The sequence below is a fragment of the Halichoerus grypus genome, chromosome 1 (genome assembly GCF_964656455.1).
Source record: "Halichoerus grypus chromosome 1, mHalGry1.hap1.1, whole genome shotgun sequence".
NCBI classification, from domain to species: domain Eukaryota; kingdom Metazoa; phylum Chordata; class Mammalia; order Carnivora; family Phocidae; genus Halichoerus; species Halichoerus grypus.
Window position 1 is genome coordinate 95,443,185 of NC_135712.1, and position 21,025 is coordinate 95,464,209.

Genomic DNA, 21,025 nt, shown 5'->3' on the forward strand with positions numbered 1-21,025 from the left:
TATGTCTGCATAAACTTGGGATAACATCTACAAAGACCATTTCAAATTGTTAATATAACAAGTCTAGTGTGAGATGTGGGAGGGGAGAATACACATCAGTGTATATACACATTGTGGTAGATTTACAGGTGATTTCTTTTTTCTTTTTATATATTTTTAAAGTATTTTTCAAATTAAAAATAATAAAATTCTTTTTATCACTACTCAGATAAAATAATTTTAACACTTTGATAGGCATCTACTCAACATTTATTTAAATCTCTGATAACAATGAAATAATCCATGGTTCTTATAATTTTGAGAACTCAACATCATTTAGTATAGAAATAAAGTTATGGACCCTCTTGCAAAAAGCCTGCACACACCAAAAGGGGATTACAGTGATTGATTTTCCAAAGCATATCTGGTTTAGAAATGCTGCTATGAAGTAAAGAGACTGATTTTCTCTTGAAAAACAGACAAACCCCCTAACTTTTTCCTTTATGTTATAGTAATATCATTAAAAGAATGATATTTAATAACAAAATATGTAGCTCGAACTTATATTATTTTTCTGTATTTGGAATTACACTCTCAAATATCTATTTATGCCTCACAAATTTACTAAGTCTTAACTAAACATATTAAAATAGTTCTCAAATAATTTTGGGTACTTTAATGTGGGAAGTTACCTGCCGTCCTCTCCCCCACAGCCCCGTATATGAAGATGTTCTGTACATCATTATTCTGATATCAGGATTAAGTCTGCATTTGATTTATTGATATGCCACTCTGTTCAACTTGCGAAGTATTTTGAATGTGATGTGCTAATAAATAATCAAGATACAAATTAAATGTATATAAAACATACAACTTTTAAGTCAGCATTCTTTTTAATGATAAGCTAAGGTGTTTTGTAAAAATAATGGATAAATCTTCATTCCAAAAATTAGTAATGTTTCAAGAATGATTAAAATAAGAATGTTGCTAGGATTCAAAATTTAAAGGGCAACATGAAATGACTCCAGGTAGAATAGATTTATGTGTAAGGTAAGGAGAGTTGAATGAGACTTTAAATAAATTTTAAACTTAATTTTCTTAGCTAGGAATCTCAGCTATCACAAGTTGTTTATCATAGTCAGGTATTTAATAACTGTTGATTAATGATTTTCTCAAAATTATGTCTTAATTTCAGAAAGTCATATAGCTTAGTGACATTTTCACTTTGCTGAGAAGGTATATTCCAATTTCATTTCTCCATCATTTTTATGTTTTGAAGACGTTTATTGCAGACCATGGATCTACCTGACATTCTCGACTGCTCTGATCATTCAGTGGTGCATTTCTTTGAATTCTAGAGATCTTAAAATACTGGTACAGTTTTAAATTTGATGGGAAGGGAGGATCTAGGAATGAGTGCCGCCCTTACTCAGTAGCAAGGAGAATGAATCCATGGCAATCCAAAGTCCCAGTTTAACAAAGAATGTAATATTAATGCAATCTTGGTGATATCATGAAACATAAATGGAAATTATGAAGTGTTTGAGGTAAAGCTAGCTTAATGCTATATGGGTTAGCAATTTTTCTGCTTCACTGCTTCACTTATTTATCTTTAGATAAATACCACCTGGGAATAAGTGGTGTTTTGCTTCACATATGCACAGGTACACATTACAATCAGTCGATGTTGGAGTCTGGCTATCAGCCATGCTGAGTATTAGCCCATAGCGGGGATTAGGTGACACAAAACTATTCAGTCCATTTTACAAGTGTGATTTTATGCAGGTGGTTTGGCTTGTTTGTTTCGTGAGTACCATCTTGGCTCTTAACGGATAAAATTTTAAATGCCATATTCAGGAAACATTTATAAGAATGTTCCCTGCTATCTCCATCATTATCCACCCATCATCAAAACTTGATAGGTGGCCGTGTGATGAATACTTTAAAGGACTGAGAAAGTTATCTTTCACTAAGATATGCTACCATTGGGATAAATCAGATCTTGAATAAAAGCCAAAGGCTTAATTCTGAATGATATTAGGAATATTACTCATATCCTGGGTGTGACAAAATATCTTGGATAACATATTAATGAATAAGTTTATTATGGGTTACTGGAGAAGATTGATTTTTTTTGAGATTTTGCTTTACCTGATCTCAATAACAAGAGTAAAAGTAATGATAATGAGAGCTAACCTAAATTAAGTATGTACTACATGAAAGACTGCTAAATATTTTATATGATTCTTTTATCTGGTAAGGATTCACCTTGCTATGAGGCAGATAGTGCTATTATTCTCATTTTATTTTTTTAAAGATTTTATTTACTTGAGAGAGAGCACGCGAGAGAGAGAGAGCATGATTGGGGGGGAGGGGCAAAGGCAGAGGGAGAAGTAGACTCTTGGCTGAGCAGGGAGCCCAATGTGGGGCTCAATCCCAGGACCCTGGGATCATGACCTGAGCCGAAGGCAGACGCTTAACCGACTGAGTCACCCAGGCGTCCTATTCTAATTTTATATGTGAGGAAATGGATACTCTGTGTATCATTTTCTTTTGCTTTGTAATAAATCATCACAAACTTCCCAGCTTAAAACAACACATTTATTAGCTCACAGTTCTCTAGGGCAGAAGTCCCGGCACTGCATGACTTGGTTCTCTGCTCAGGATCTCACAATGCCAAAATCAAGGAGTCCACGCAACTGCTTTCCCATCTAGAGCCTACGAAGAAGAATCGACTTCCAACCTCATTCAGGCCATTGGCAGAACCGCATTCCTTGAGGCTATAGAACGGAGGTTCCAGTCTCCTTGCTGGCTGTCAGTTGGGGGTTGCTCTCAGTTCCCAGAGGCTGCCTACATTTTTGGCCATGTGGCCCCCTATATCTTTAAAGCAGGCAATGTGAAAACTCCTGTCAAATCTCTGGCTCCTTTGTCTCTAATGTCAAGACCCAGATTTAAAAGGGTCATGTGTTTAGGTCAGGTCTTTTCTTTCTTAAAGTCAACTCTGCCATACGACATAATCCAGTCATGGGAGGGACTGTACTGTCACCTTCACAGTTCCCGCTCACACTTGAGGAGGGCATTATACCAGGGTTGAGTCACTGCAGGTGATCTTAGAATTCTGCCTACTACACCCTGATAGCATAAATAAGTTACCTATGCAGCAGAGCTAAAAACTGGCCAACTCTAGAGCTTTGCCAGATAGGCCCCGTACATTGAATTTAAAGCTACAGATTAGTGGGGAATGTCTGGCCATTATATTATTGGATGGTGCCTCTTGGAGTTCTGGAGTCATCCTGACTAGACCATGTCATCTCTTACTTCATTCTAAACCCATATCTGTTCCATAATTTTTTAAATTTTATTACTATGATACATGCGTTTAGTTAAAAAAGTCAGGGGACACCATAAAGCTTATTTTTATTTTTTATTTTGAAATAAATTTAACTTACAGAAAAGCTGCAAAATTTAGAAATTCCATGTACCTACCACCCAGGTTCCCTATTTGTTAATATCTTACCACATTTACCTTATTGGTCTCTCTCTCTCTGTGTATATTATTTATTAACAACTTTATAGAAATGCAATATATCATAAAGGTTGGCTGTTAAAAGTGTACAATTCAAGAGGGGGAAAGGTAGGGGGAAAATATGCAATTCAGTTATTTTTAGAGTTGTGCAACCGTCACTCTAATTTTATTTTTAATTTAATTTAATTTTAATTTTCCATTACCCCTCAGAGAAACTTTGTATCCATTATCAATCATTCTCTTCCTCCTCCCACTTAGTCCCAGCCAACCACTAATCTACTTTTTGTTTCTAGGGAGTTGCCCGTTCTGGTCATTTCCCAGAGATGGAATGTGCTGCTGCTAATTCATCATGGTATAGGTTCAGGGGTGAAATTATACCCAAAGTTGGCAAAGTCCCAGTTTAACAAAGAATGTAATATTAATTTTATAAAGCATATCCTTGGAAATATAATTTCTGGGACATCTAGGTTCCTACAGTTGATATATGAAGAATTTATCTATTTTCCTGACTTCAGTAAATTGTTAAATATCCTCAAAGTTTTAATAAATGTATTTGCTTATTCATTTTTTAAAACTTTGTTCTCCTTGGGATTCAAAAGCCTCTATTATTCTTAGGTGTAACTTGAATTGATGACGATTTCCTTTTTTTTACTGTCTCTTTAAATATACAACATGTAACACTTCTGTATTTTAAATATTTAATCAAAACAAGCTCAAAACAAAATATGTGATCTTTGGTGACTGGCTTCTTTCATGTAGCATAATGTTTCTGAGTTTATCCATGTTATAACACCTATCCATACTTAATTCCTTCTTATGGCCAATAATATTCCATTTTATAGAGGTACTACATTTTGTTTAACCATTCTTCAGTCGATAAAAATTTGGGTTTTGATATTCAGTTATTATGAATAATGCTGCTATGAACATTTATATACAAGTTTTAGGTGGATATATGTATTCATTCTGGGGAATAGATACCTAGAATTGAGATTTCTGGGTCATATGGTAACTCTATGTTTAACATTTTGAGGAACTGACTGTTTCCTAAAGCAGCTGTACTATTTATCTTTCCATCAAGCAATGTTTGAGCATTCCAATTTCTCCACATCCTCGTCAACACTTACTATTGCCTATCTTTTTAATTGTAGTTTTCTTAGAGTATGTGAAGTGTTATTTCATTGTGGTTTATTTGCATTTCCCTAATGACTAATAATAATCTTTTCACGGTCTTTTTGGCAATTTGTGTATCTTCTTTGTAGAATTGTCTATACAGATCCTTTTCCCTTTTCTAAATTGTGTTGTCTTTGAGCTGTAAGTTATTTTTATATTCAAGAGTTCTTTATGTATCAACGGTGTCCTTTGAAGTACACCATTTAAAATTTTGATGAAGTCCAGTTTATCTATTTTATTTCCTTAGTGACTTGTGCTTTAAGTGTCGTATCCAGGAAAACATTACCTAATTCAAAGTCATAAAGATTTACACCTTCAAAGAATATTAAAGTTTAGCTCTTACATTTAGGTCTTTGATTTTGGGTTAATTTTTAACATGTGACGTAGAAGTCCAACTGTATTCTTTTGTAGGTCGATATCTGGTTGTGCAAGCATTGTACGTCAAAAGATTATTCTTTCCCCATTAAATTGTTTGACATCCTTGTCGACAATCAATTGCCCATTAATGTTTGGGTTTATTTCTGGACTCTAAATTCTATTTCATTGATCTATATGTCTCTCTTTATGTCAGTACCACACATTCTTGATTACTGCAGTTTTGTAATGGAATTGGCAAGCATGCATCCCCCAACTTCATTCTTTTTCAAGGTTGTTTTGGCTACTCTGAGTCTCTTGTATTCCCATATGACTTTTAAGATCAGCTTGTCAATTAAAAAAAAAAAAAAAAGCCAGCTGGGATTTTGATTACATTGAATCTGCAGATCAATATGGTAAGTTTTGCCATCTTAACATGAAGTCTTTCCATTCATGAACATAGATGTCTTTCCATTTATTTAAGTGCTTTTTAATTCCTTTCAACAATATTTTGTAATTTTCAACGTAGAAATCTTATACTTTTGTTATTTTTATTCTTAAGCATTTTAATTTTTGATGCTATTATAAATGAAATTGTTTTTAATTTCATTTTCAGATTGGTCAAAGCTTGTGCAAAGAAATGCAATTGACTATTGTATGTTGGTCTTGTGTCCCGTAACCTTGCTGAATTCATTTATTAACTCTAATAGGTTTTCATGGATTCCTTAGGATTTTCTGCATGAAAGATTATTTCATCTGCAAATAGAGGTAGTTTTACTGTTTATTTTCTATCTGGAAAAGCCTAACTTACCTGGTAGAAACTTCCAATAATGCTTTTTTTTTAAACATTTTTTTTATTTTGTTATGTTAATCACCATGATTTTATATAAAATATTTTTCATTTCTTCTGATCCAGGATTATGTTCTGCATATACCAATAATAGCTCGAAAGGGGGCGCCTGGGTGGCTCAGTCGGTAAAGCATCTGCCTTTGGCTCAGGTCATGATCCCAGGGTCCTGGGATTGAGAGTTCCACATCGGGCTCCCTGCTCAGCAGGCAGTCTGCTTCTCCCTCTGCCTCTACTCGTGCTCTCACTCTCTCTCAAATAAATAAATAAAATCTTTAAAAATAATAGTAGTTCAATAGACACCTCCAGTCTGGTAGTTTTCCAAGTGTTTTCTTGTCTTTTGTGACCTTGATATTTTTGGAGAGTACAGGTTAGTCATTTGCTAGAATTCTTCAACATTAGCTTGTCTGATATTTTCTCATGATCAGATCCAGGTAATGATTTTTGGTAGGAAATCCACAGAAATGGTTCTGTGTTCTCAGTGAGGCATGTGACGGACGTTGTTTTGCCCCATTACTCATGATAACTTTGAACGTTTTGGTAGAATGATATCTACCCAGTTTATTCACTGTAAAGTTTACAAATAACTATATATATATCCTGTTATTCAAGAAACTCATCCACTTGCCTTATCATCCATTGATGATTCATTCCTGAATCAGTTATTATTATGATAATTGCTAAATACTGATTCTTTTCCTTATCATTCCTTCAAATTATGTTATTTGACCTTCTATTTTAACATATGACTTTCCTTCTCCACTTAAAAAATCACTCACTCATTTTTCAAATCAATATGGAAATATGAATTCCCATTTCATTCAGTAAGTTGTAATTATTACTGTCATTATTTATTTTGAGGCTAAAATTATTTAACTTTTGGCTAGTGGGAGCCCCTTCAAGCTGGCTTCTAGGCCCTTTTTGTAAATCCTTCAGCCATTTTATTGAGTACCTCCTGTGACAAAAAGATGTACTAGGCTTGTCATGTACTTTTTCTGTTTAAGCCCTGGAATCAGCCATTTCTCCAAGGAGTACTGGGTTTTTTATTAAAAATTAAGAATATTATTTAGAAACAAAGATCTAAGTACTAGATGTTTTCATTGCTACTGAGATATTATTACTTCTGGGTCTCTCAGAAGGCAGAAATAAGAAAGATATCTTCACAGACACACTCATACACATGTACTTACATCTATATCTATTTCCATATGTGTATTCTTTTTTTTTTTTTTTTAAAGATTTTATTTATTTATTTGAGAGAGAGAATGAGAGAGAGAGCATGAGAGGGGGGAAGGTCAGAGGGAGAAGCAGACACCCTGCCGAGCAGGGAGCCCGATGCGGGACTCGATCCAGGGACTCCAGGATCATGACCTGAGCCGAAGGCAGTCGCTTAACCAACTGAGCCACCCAGGCGCCCTCCATATGTGTATTCTTAAAAATGAGCTTACACTAATATGCCCACTTATAATCCAACATTACAGGGTTCATTTCAGCCTTTATTCTTTCCATATTTGGACTTTGTTCCACAGATATTGCTGGCCTAAGACTCCTCAAAAAAAAAAAAAAAAGTAAGGGAAGGTAACCAATAAATATTTTAAAAGAGAATAAAAGGGCGGGGGAAGAAGAAGAAGAAAGAAAGAAAAGGGAAGGAGAGAAGGAAGAGCCCATGAGGGCTTTGATGAGAATCTGTAGTTTCTTCCCCTTCACAATGCCTCCAAAGACAATGACTTTCAACTCTTTTCAGCTGTTTCTTCCGGTATTTAACTCCATGCTAATACTCTTCATTCTTGATTAAAAACGAGAATTAGATATCAACTATAGCCTTCCCACTGTAGGGGACTGTTGCTTTTTTATACCACTGATAAACTACACTTTGCTTGAGCAATTGGTTCTTCTGAGGGTCTTTCTGGATATCAACAGATGACATTGAGACCTATGATTTCTGGTATTGCTCCTGTTTCAAATGAATTCCCACATTTTATTGCCACTTGCTTTTCCAGAGGAGTTATATATGGTCAACACTTGCAAAGAAAAAGATATAATTTTTGAAGAAAAACTTATTGAAAAGATGACTTGGTGACAAATTGTATCTTAAGAGGGATAAGACACTCTGAAATAAGTTTGTCTGAAACTAAACATTAGTCAAGTTTACTCAAAATGTTTCTGGGTGAAATGTAGGTTGAATATGCAGAGAAATAACAATTGGACAGAAGTGGTAATTAAAAAACCACTCATGAGAAATTTTACAAAATAATACCAATAAAGAGCTCTAGTGATAAAAAGCATTGCTAATACTGCCAATTTTAAATCTAATTTCCCATTTGAACAACTTTTTGAATACATTTTCCCTAGTGAATTTCTATATTCCTCCTAATCATTGACTTCCTATCTGGTAAATATTAGTTAAGGGTAAACCCTCTGTAATTTAAAAGTTTTGAACATGGCACTTTTCCTTTTTTACATATTCCAGTATACCTATAGCAACACTGAATACAAAGTTCAGTATTGTGACGGTGTACCTGAACCAATGTGAGTTCGCTCCTTGGTGAGTCACAGAAAGTGCACCAGATGAGTTGTGGTGCAAAGAAAACTTTATTTGTAGCAAATAAGGAGATCATGGGGAATGGCTATCAAAGCCATGACTCCCCAACAGAGGGTGAATGGTTTTGTTTAGGGTTAAGATGAATACTTAGATAGGGAAGCCTTATCATCGTATGTAGAGGCGGGCATAAGGTCACTCATGCGCCTGAAGGAAACATGCCCATACATACATTGTATGTTATGTAAATGAGGCTGGTGCTCCTCCTTGGTTAGAGATTTTAGTATTATAATGAGGTAAAGGTAATTGTAGATCATTCCAGAGGTCACTCTTTGGTCCATCTATGCAGGAAAGGTCAGGGGTTTAGCTCAAAAGATCTGGGTGGTCTGCGCCATGGGGACGTCTTGTGAGGACAGTGACTATCACCTGAGGGGTGGTTTCAGGTTTCATTTGCCTGAGTTAAGAGGTAAGCCAGAAAGAATTGCTTCAGAAAAAATATAAGATAAACGTTAGTGAGTACAAGCAGGTGGGCAGCAAAGGTCGGGATCTCGGGTTCTAGCTGGTGTCAACAGCATCTGCATTGCAACATCATCCCTGTTGTTACTAAACATAAATGTATATTTATGATCATATTTAAAATCTGATGCCAGGGATGCCTGGGTGGCTCAGTCGGTTAAGTGTCTGCCTTCAGCTCAGGTCATGTTCCCAGGGTCCTGGGATCGAGCCCCGCATCGGGCTCCCTGCTCAGCGGGAAGCCTGCTTCTCCCTCTTTCTGCTGCTCCACCTGCTCTCTCTCTCTCTGACAAATAAATAATTTAAAAATAAAAAATAAAAAAATAAAATCTGATGCCAACCAAGAACAAATAGGGTTGGCTTCAGTTAGAGTTAATATGGGGCAAAATTTCATATGCAAGTTGTTCTGTGCATATCCAAAGGAGAGAGCTAATAGCACTGTTTCCTCTTTCATGTAGGCCTTTATCAGCAAGAAGAACACAGGAAACTGTGTGGAGGTTGGTTTTCAAAACTTCTTCCCAGAGCATTAACTAAACCACAAAATTTCACTCTTTCTTTCTAACCATAGCTGTGTTGTAATGGCGACATTCATTATTCATTATTACTGACATACAGGGACCATGAGAAATTCAGCAAAACCTTTTTTTTAAACCTTAATTTGTAGTCTCTGGTTGGGTGACCTTGGACAAGTGAGTCAAGTTATTTTTTCAGCACAGTTACCTCCATGGCTGTATATGTGAAAAAGAATATTTGCCTTGCAGGTTGTTATGAAGATTAGGGAAAATGTTTTACAACCTTGTCTAGCTCTCAATAAATGGTAGTTGTTGGTAATCTATTCAATACTGGAACAGAGCAAAATAAAATTAAGTATACAGGCACACAAAAACTAGGAGGGGCTAACTCATTTGTAGTGAAGAATTTGAGAAATGTGTTATAGACCTGGAAGAATTGGGTTAACTTCTCGCAAGTGGAGCATTTGTAACTGACTGGCGAAAGGGAAGATTTCGGAGTCTTGCTCAAGTCAGAGAGCAGGCTAGCATGTCACACTTTTTCCTGCATCTTTTGTTAGGAGATCCTGTGCTGGGAATGTTGCAAGTCAGATTTTGTACAGTGTGACAGAAAAGGAGATATCAAGTTTAAAACTTTTCTTTTTGTTTGGTCCTTTAATACAATCAGAGGCCTTTAAATATTACCACAGAAATATTTGTATGGCTCATTGGAAGAAGATCAAGCAAATTCTAGGGATATAATTTTTAAATTTTAGTCACATAGGACACATAGGAGAAACTTTTGCAAAGGGATTTTTTTTTTTTTTTTCAAATCAAGAACTTTTTGGAATTAAAGTCCTCTGATGGAACCAACTTGTCAGATCTTTTATGACTCACAAGATTGAATTTTCTACTGAGATGGCAAGATGTCGAATGTATTTGTCTTAAAAACTCAGGGAGGGGCGCCTGGGTGGCTCAATTGGTTAAGCGACTGCCTTCGGCTCAGGTCATGATCCTGGAGTCCCTGGATCGAGTCCCGCATCGGGCTCTCTGCTCGGCAGGGAGCCTGCTTCTCCCTATGACCCTCACCCCTCTCATGTGCTCTCTCTCTCTCTCTCATTCTCTCTGTCTCAAATAAATAAATAAATAATCTTTAAAAAAAAAAAAAAAAACTCAGGGAGGGCAAACATGTCTGACATTGATTTGTTCAAGGGGGTGGTAGTTCAGATTCAAACCAGATTATGTGTGTAGTTGGGATGCCAGTTTGATCTGTGGCGTGTGCACTGCTGGAGCTAAAACATGACCGGACATGTCTGGAGGACAGGTGGCACTCGTTCACCAGAAATCTATATTAGGAATGAAGCACCTCTTAAGAGATAAGTCGTCTTAAAGAAAGATGAGTCGGATGCATGGGGCGGGTCCAATGGCAAGGACTCCGTCACCCAATAGGCAATTTTGAGTATAGCATGGTTGATTTTAGATTCTCAACCTCCCTCCAAACCTTCCTCCAATTTCCTGGGATTCACGTAGGTTTAGGGGACTATACATCTATTTTTTTTTTTCAATCACAAATTTGTTTGTTGTAACAGCTTTTTAAGTTGAGTACAGATGGCCCTTTTTGTTTACCTGTGTATCATAGTGTAACACCAAAGAGTAAGAGGAGGGGGGAAAGTCCTCACACCCCATCCACCCACCTCCATTTCTGCATGAACCTTAGACTATCTTCCCTGAGCTGAAGACTCCAGGGAACTAAGATCCCTTTGGCCTCTTAAGGGTCCTGGACAGTTTTACAGTACTTGTGAAGGTCATAGTGGTAATCATCAAGAGCTGAGTCAGCTGTGAGCCTCAGATGTTTTCAGATGTGAGGCGCTCTCATCTAGCTACACAGAGGAAAAATAGCCCCAGGAGGGAAGAAAGGAAGAAAATGGCTGACCTTCATTCATTCAACAATTATTTGTTGACTAATTGACTAAAGTCCTAGAATATTTGGATGCTGTGGGATGGAACACATTTGCAAGAGCCTGGAGGTCCTTCAGTAAACAGTGGAGGGACGTCTGGGTGTCTCAGTCGGTTAAATGTCTGCCTTCGGCTCGGGTCATGATCCCAGTTCCTGGGATCGAGTCCCGCATTGGACTCCTTGCTCAGCAGGGGGCCTGCTTCTCCCCTCCCTCTGCCTGCCGCTCCCCCTGCTTGTGTTCTCTCTCTCTCTGACAAATAAAATCTTTATTTTATTTTATTTTTTTTAAGATTTTATTTATTTATTTGAGAGAGAGAGAATGAGAGAGAGCACATGAGAGGGGGGAGGGTCAGAGGGAGAAGCAGACTCCCCGCCGAGCAGGGAGCCCGATACGGGACTCGATCCAGTGACTCCAGGATCATGACCTGAGCCAAAGGCAGTCGCTCAACCAACTGAGCCACCCAGGCGCCCCAAATAAAATCTTTATTAAAAAAAAATAGTGGAAAGCCAGTGCCTGTGAAATATGAAATATACTTCTTTATGTCAACTCCATGAGGTGGGTTTTGTCTGTTTTAATTACTACTGTATCCCAAGAACCTACACTGGGAACCAATGCACAATAGGAGCTAATAAATATTCGTCAAATTTGTTGAATGACTACAATTTCATTTACCCTCCTGGGCAGATTGTCCAGTAAAACATGGTGTAATTGTTAATTTTATGTGTCAACTTGACTGAGCCATGGAGTGCCCAAATATCTGGTTAAACATTTTTCTGGGTGTGTTTGTGTTTCTGGTGAGATTAACACTAGAATCAGCAGACTGAGTAAAGCAGGTTGCCCTCAGTGTGGGTGGGCTTCATCCAACCCACTGGAGGCCTAAATAGAACAAAAAAAGGCTGAGCAGGAGAGAATTTACTTTCTGCCTGATGGTCCTAAAGCTGAGACATTGGTCTTCTGCCTTTGGACTCGGACTCGGACTGAATATACCATCGGCTCTCCGGGACGTCAGCTTGCCAGCTGCAGACTGTGGGATTCTCAGCCTCCACAATCACATGAGCCAATTCATTATAATAAATCTCTTCATATATAAAGAGACTGGTTTGTTTCTCTGGAGAAACCAGACTAATACAGATTGATTATATGTAGATTATGCACACGGCCACTATCGAGAAGCCTCATTTCCTATTGCAGAATTCTCTGAAGTCAAACAGAATCCAAAGAAATTATAGTGTAATTTCATGGAAATAAACAATTTCAAAAGAGATTCATAGATTTTGATGATTATGAGCTATGCTTTGAGATACAGTGAATGCGTTAGCTTACAAGCTTCAAGTTGTATTTAGCGTCACTCTGTTTCAAGAAGTAATTACCGAGTGGACAGGAATCATATCCAGCCAGATGATACATTAGTATCTCTGAAGCCTAGGAGCCACTTCCTTCTGGGGAAGTATATTTTCTTCCATGACATTGATGAGATCAAAAGGGAGAGGTATTTATATCTTTAGTAGTGATGAGGTCCCTGGGTCAAAATTGAGATGTGAGGAAGTGACTCACCAAGATGGTGACATAGGTTGTTCCTGACTTTGTTCCCCCTTAAAAAAAAAAAAATTGCAAAAAAAAAAAAAGGTATCAGTGAGAGGATCCTAGCATGCAGAGGTGAGGCTGAAGTGTGCCCTGCATCGCAGAGACCAAGACAGTCTGCATTAATAGGGTAAGAGAAGCAGCTGCATGTTGACCGCATTGTTCCTCCCCCAGACAGCACTGTGAAGACGTCTCCCCTAAGCCTGCGGTTCCTCCAGTAGGAAAAGAGAACCCGGGGCAGGGGGGACCAGCAACCTCCACCCCTACTCACTGTAGGTTTCTTTTTGGGAGCACCAACTCTGATCTTGCACCATGAGGACTGCAGGGGAATCTGTATGGCTCAGCCATGGGGAATCTGTGATGAAGAACGGGGAAAACACAAGTTCCATGGGTGCAGTAGTTATTGTCTCTTTTGTTTCTAACTACAACCACAGCACCTGAAACAGTTCCTAGTACACAGAAGGAACTCAATATACTTTTGGGGAATAAACAAGTAATTGAATGAACACTATGAAGATCTGTGTAGGGGTAGAATATATTGAAGTTGTTTGTCACAAAGCCAATAGCATTAAAAAGCTTTTATAAATCTCCTGAATATGGAACTTATTTGCTAGCTGTTATTCTATAGAAATTTGAATGTGTTGTGGGTGTTAATTTGTAAATTCTATAGCTCTTCATTTCTCTAAGACAAATTTCTATTCTGCATCTCTATCTGGCCAAAATGGTAGGAAACCCAATATCATTCATCATTGGGCCTCCCTCTCCATTGCCAGGGTTGTGTAAAGGTCCTGGGAATCTGATGAGATCCAGAAAATTTGGCAAGGGCCATTTGGTTTCTTTCCACTGGGATGATCACTGATATACTTGCCTGTTGCTTTGGAGGCAATCTGCTCTGTGGCATCTCTGCCAAAGTTTGAGAGCAGAGACTTTAGCAAGTTTAGAGCCTTGGTATCTTGGATATAGGCTCCCTCATTTACGACGGCATCATGCCCTCTGTAGTTGTGCTAACATTCACAGTTGCTGCAAGGGAGTGAGGCATGAGCTCCTAATTCTCACAAAACCTCCAAATATCTTCCCCTTTGAAATCCAGGGGACTAATTTCTCCCAAGGGCTGCTACCATTGTTTTCTCTCCCTTTAAAAGAGTCCTGTGTGATCTCTGTTTAAAAGCCTTTAAAAAGGTAATGTCGGTTTTTCTCAGGCAGGGTGGGAAAAAGATGCCAAAACAGTCAGATTTTCTATTAAAAATATTTGGTAATAAATGATTTTCCTAGTTTTGCTGAAGGAAATGTCTGAAGTGAGGTTAGGAGTTTTGCTAAGGGCTAGCTGAAAATTATACCAGGATATACTTCCTAAAATAAAAGAGAACATCAAGGTTGGAATAATGACAACGACTAAATAAATCTGATTCATGTAAAGTTTTTTTGAGAAAATATATAATGAGAGGCAATAATACAGATTACAGATTTAAAATATATATTTCTCTTAATCTTTCTCTTTAAATAGATATTATATTGTCAAAGTGAGCTCATTCTGTGCCAGTGTGCATACTATCAGTTACTGGCTCGCAGCAATAGAATACAAAGAAAGGGACACCTGAGTGGCTCAGTCATTAAGTGTCTGCCTTCGGCTCAGGTCATGATCCCAGCATCCTGGGATCCAGCCCCACATCGAGCTCCGCATCGGCTCCCTGCTCAGCGGGGAGTCTGCTTCTCCCTCTCCCTCTGCTACACTCTCTCTCTCTCTCTCTCTCTGTCAAATAAAATCTTAAAAAAAAAAAAAAAAGAATATAAAGAAAGTACAGAAAGTTGAAGTATTTGGAAACCATTATAGTAATTGGTACACCATGGTATCCAAGCTTATGATCAGAGAACTCATCTTGTTTATTTTATTTATTTATTTTAAACATTTTATTTGTCAGAGAGTGCGCGTGGGAGATCGCACAAGCAGGGGGAGCTGCAGGCAGAGGGAGAAACAGGTTCCCTGCTTAGCAAGGAGCCTGATGCAATGTGGGAACTCTATCCCAGGACCCAGGGATCATGACCTGAGCCAAAGGCAGATGCTTAACTGACTGAGCCACCGAGGCATCCCAGAACTCATATTGTTTAATAGAATATAGATCAGTTCAAATGCTGAACACATGTGGTGATTTGCTTGTGGTTTAATTGTATACTGGTTATGTGTAATATTTTAAAATCGGTTTGTGAACTATAACCCAAAAGTGTATAAAAATCTGAGAACATATAAGCATTATTCACAATTTATTTTTAGTTATTTTGTTTTTAATTCTGAACATAATAATAAAAAAATTCTGAATTTTTAAATTTACATTTAAATTTAAAAAATAATATTGTTAGTTATGTTTGATAAGTAAAATTTATATTATTTATATTTAATCCTAATTTACAGATGGACTTTTTCTAAGTTTAGTTCACTGGATTTTTTTTTTTTTTTGCCAAGAGAAAGATTTTTTTTTTCTGAATGTGATGACAAAATATGAGTTATTACTAAGAAAGGAAGACCATAAGAACCCATACTAGTTTTAATTGGAAAAATGATGCTTCATGTATTTGGAGTTTAGTTTTGTGGCCACTATTAATGGAGAAGTGCTAAAAGCTCAATGTGTTACTTGTGAAATCTACTGGCTAATGAAGTAACAAAATTATAAAAATTTAAGCAGGATTTGAACTTATAGCATAAAGAAATATGTGTGACTCTAAAAAAAATTCTTCGAAAGAAAAAATATTGAAATGAGAACCTGACAGAAGTACATGTTCACTATTTCACACATAAACATTATATTTCACATATAAACATTCATGCTTTATGGGTTACCTATAATGTAACACTACATGCAATGGCTGAGGCTTAGGCAAGCAAATATATGGAAGGTTTTTGCTTGGAAATATTGGGTGACTCTGCCACAAAGAAGGTAACAGAGGTCATCTCCGATGACACCACAACTTGGCATATTCAGGAATGGGAGAATGGTATGGAAAACCAAGTCAGAACAAATAAAGCTAGCAAAATATTTTCCACTAATAATAGATATTGCTAACAGGGCAATTCTTTTACATACATATCATTTGAACATGATGGTGATTATTCTGTCAGGCAATGTGATTCAGAGTTTAAATTTAATTTAGGAATAAATTCTGATGGCATATTTGTAATGATGGGAAAATAATCTGGAGTACTTGCCCAGATTAAGGAGTTTGTTCCAGAAAGGCTCTTACTACTTCCAACCTTAATAAACTTTTGCCTCAAGGGGAAGAAAAGTCAACTGAACTAAGCAGGAGGCTAAGCAGTGAAAATTGTGAATTACATAAAAACAAATATGTTAAATTCAGGATCATTTCCTTTATTATATGATAATAAGGAAGCTAATCACAAACAACAACTATATGTGGTGACAGATGGTTATTGAGGGGGAAGCTTCTGTCAAGATGCTTGAGTTATGGAACAGACTCTTAATGTTTCTGCAATGTAAGAAACCAGTTTGATCTCAAATTTTTAAAGATCTTTAATAAGATGCCAGGCTTGTTTGTCTTCCAACTGAGGTGGTTTTTATAAGAACTAACACTTTTTGTGATACTTAATTTTTCCATGCAAGGAAGGCAGGCAACTGTTTTCCAAAGGAAGATGAGATCAAAGGCTCACATGGACATGAGAAGCTTGGAGGAATTGAGTTTCTGTAGACTGTTATGGCATGTCTCATAACTGAACAATTTTCTATGACTTAGGTGATGATTTTGATGGAGCAATCAACTAAATGAAATTTCCATAGGTTATTTTTAGAAGTGGAAAATGAGGAATGGGGCATGTTTGTTTTCGGATATGGATATACTATTGCTATTAATAACTACTGTTATTCTATTCACCTTGCCTTTTTTTTCTGTCTTACATGGCTCTCTTCTGTTTAATTTCTAGAAAGATTAGATAGCATAATTTTTTTAAATGTGTCATTTAGTATTTTTCTTTGTTAAAAGAATTCCTCATTTGGCATTCTTCTTTTTCTGATAGATCCAGATTTTCTTTTCAGTTCTGCCATATGTGCCTAATCCTTGACGTTGATGATGATGATGGTGGTGGTGGTGGTGATGTTGATGATCCTGCTACAGATGATTATAATTTAAAAATCTAAAGTATGTGTCTCTTTTATTCTCCTGGAATAGCAAATTATAATTCAAGTGTACCATTTGACTGTCTCCCACCAAAAGTGACAAATTTAGTCTCGACATATCTTGGTAGAATACCATAAAAGCTTTTAAAATGGGATTTTAGTGGAGGCAGATGTTCTACCAAAAACTATAGTTAGGTACTGTATTGCCCCAAGGTACCACTTTGTACTTTTCTTATCCTCCAACCTGAGACCTGCAGTTAAAAAAAAGAAAAGTCTGATTCATTTACTCATTTAACAAATCCTTAGGAACCTAGGAAGGTTTATACTGCCAACATACGTCCTTCTCTCTAATCCTCGCTCTCTTGACAAAAGGAGCAGTCACCGTGTTCTGATGATTAGTGCAGGGATATGGTGCCAGATCCTAGCTCAATAGTCTGGATTAGAACAGAAGCTGATATTCAAAGGTATTGAAACCATAATTCTAAATTTTTGTTCCATCCTGTCGATTAGAGAATAAGGTCTGTCTCCTACATCTCATTTTGAGTCAACCCTTTTCTCCCTTCTCTCTCTAGTCAGCCACCTGCCACCCTAATGTGAAATGTGTCTCTCCAGATACTGTGCTTTTGTCGGTTAAAAAGACTTCTGCTGTTAAGACTCCAGTAGGGAATGGCAGGGTCTGGGCTTTACAAATACATGCATGAAGAGTTTGAATGTCTGGTTTCACCCAAGGTGAAAGTAATCTTGCCTTCTGGGCAGCATGTGACTAGTTTTCTACTAGGCCTATTGAGAAGTCCACTCTGACTGATGAAAACACATGCTGGGCTCCTGCAGACTGAGCATAAAGGGGGCATGGTCTACTCGTCCTGGAAGCTGTGAGATTGCAGGTGATGTAGTGAGCCCACTGGTGTGGCCATCACAAGGCCTGCGATTGAGCCAGCAACATTTAGTAGCTGGGGATCTCCGGGAGGTCACTCTAAACTCCCTGAATTTCAGTTTCCTGAACCATGTAATGGGCAAGTTATAAAGATCACATACAATAATATGAGAAATGTTTTACACAGTATATGCAAATATATTGCTTCATAGTAATAAGTATTCTACATTCCACTCACGGGTTTATTTTGCAGTTTATCCCTAAGGCTGCTGCATCAATCAGTACCTCTCAATGAGAAATGGCCTTTCTTGAACTTTGTATAATTTTCTAGACTTTTCTTGACATTTTTAAAGTCTTTTTGAATCTCCTTTTTTTGGGTTCCCGGGGAGAATCATTTCAAATTTAATTTGAGTGCTTTCCAGCGCATCTGCCTTTCCTCTGCTCGGAATTTGCTCTCGCTGTGAGGCTAGTTGCTTATGCACACAGCTCCACGCTGCCCGGTTCAGATTTTACTCAGGTCTCCCATCATGGCCTCGATCCTTACTTGACCTCTGGGACCCCCTTGGGAATCTGCTCTCTCCTCCATCTCCCCACCCTAGGTCTAATTTACCTCTTAGAACTCTTCACTTTCTTCCATCAGGGAAAAGGGATAAGGTCTCCGAGTGGAGGAGTCGAGGTTTCTACCGGAGAGCTCTCATAGACTTCCCACCAAGTCACACCTCCCAGCCACTCCCTCCTCACTTCCCGTCTGCTGCAGTTTCCCCTGGCGCAGACTGCACCGCTGAAGCTGTTCTGTCACGCCGGGCTCTTTCCTCATATACAGGGATTCTTCTCTCAGGGCCCCCGAGACTGTCTTCAGGCTAGCACTCTGTCCTTCAGTGCCAATGAGATGCAGGTTGTCTTCCATGAGCCTCTTCGGCGGTATGCAAATCAGAGGTTGCGCCTGGATACCGGTGGCTGTGCTAATACATTCCTCACGTCAAAGTACCAAGAGCGTCACCTAAGATCCCTGTTCACTATAAATAATTTAAGTGAAAATAACAGACTTTTTGGAAAATAAACATTACATGTAACTAGGCAGTATCAGAACATGTAACTCCTCAAAACAAACAAACAAACAAACAAAAACCCTCGTTAATATTAACACAAGTCCTGATGGATTGACCCTGTTATTATTATAAAATGTCATGCTTTGACTCTAACAGCTTTTGTCCTAACGTCTATTTTTTTTTCTTATATTTCATCTGCTCTCTTTTGTTTACTGCTTTCATATTATGTCTTTTTTTAAATTTTTTTTTTTAATTCACGTGACAGAGAGAGCGAGAGAGAGGGAATATGAGCAGGGGAGGGAGGCGGAGGGAGAGGGAGAAGCAGACTCCTCGCTAAGCCAGGAGCCCAATATGGGGCTCAATCCCAGGACCCTGAGCTCATGCCCCGAGCTGAAGGCAGACACTTAACCATCTGAGCCACCCAGGCGCCCCCATATTACATCTTTTTCTATGCTTTTATTTTCCACCAATTTGTGTCTTTGCATCTAAAATGTGTTTTGTCTAGACACAGGTAGTTGGTTCCTTTTTTAAAAATTATTGGCCTTTTGACCAAAGTGTTTAATTCATTTATAATTAGTGTATTTACTGATAAGATAGAATAGTAAGATCTGTCCAGTCAACATCTCCTGTTCATCCAATTGAAAAAAAAAAAAAAAAGCTGCTATCATCCCTACCTTTACATGCAGACCCAGCCAATGACAAAATAAAATATTTCAACCCCCAAATAGTATGACCTTAGTAATTTCCTTTTTAAACACTTGTAATTTTTATTCAGTCTGTCTATTTGACATTTGACACTCATGTACCCTTTCCCAAATAAATGTTTTCTCAATAATTTCATCTGAATCTTCACTTGACAACTTCTTCCTTATTTAAATAAAACTATCTTAAAAGGAAGCCTTATATCCATTTAGATAGAAATGCATCTGCCATTTATATAACATATCTTAAAAAGAATGAGAATCAAACATTGCTATTAAATATTAGCTAAATACTATTGTCTGCTTCAGACTTTGAGACTGTAATTTACTATCTCATTCTTAAAATATATTAGCAAGTATTAGCAATGTGATAAAGATATCCCAGTGCTAAACTGGGATTTTTTTTTCTTGACTAACTGAGAGAAATAAAACAATTAAAAAGGAGAAAGCTTCTACCCCTGTGATTCGGTGTTATTTAAAGCAACCACTTGAAATTCCTTGTACACAGTCCACATTTTGCAAAACGCTCTACTAATAAGAGCTGGTCAGTCACTTTTTACACTTTTAGACATATGCTTTCAACATAAAAAATATTTGAGGCTTAATCTCATTGAATTTAGCTGAGGAACTGAGGGTGTAGAGCTGCATATAGAGGTACTTCTAAATTGATGTTGGTGCCTAAACAATACAACAGAGACAACAGCAGAAGACCCTTGTAGTGAAAAGAGCACTGGGTTCTTTTAGTTGCTGTATATTACTTCAAAGCGAAATAGAAACATTATTTGTGTGACTATACCAACTCTTGTTACTATAATCACTCACCGAACAAAGTCACCCTTTTAGTTCCCACTGTGAGGAATTCACAGAATGTTAGTGTTAGTTCAGTGAAGACCTTGAAACTCAATGCCACATTTTTCACAGGAGCAAGTTGAACCCAGATAGGTGATGTTCATCTTCCAGGGATCTTCTAGCTAGTTCATGGCAAAACCATGCACTAGAGCCCAGTCCCATGCCTTTCCTCTACACCAGCAATTTCTACCCCTGGTTGCACATTAGAACATCCGAAGAGGTTAACAAAAATAGTGACATCTGAACCTCACCCAAATCAATTAAATCAGAATCTCCGGGGGGTGGGGGTGAGGGGTGGAGCTAGGACATTGATAGTTTTGAAAAGCTTCCAGACAATTCCAACGTGAAGCCAGGGCTGAGAATTTCATTTTATGCCACTCTCTTGCAAAGTGAAAGTATTTGCAAATATTAGCTGATGAATTTAAAAAATTTTTTTCATGATTCATTTTCCTTTTGTTCCCTAAGCATAGATG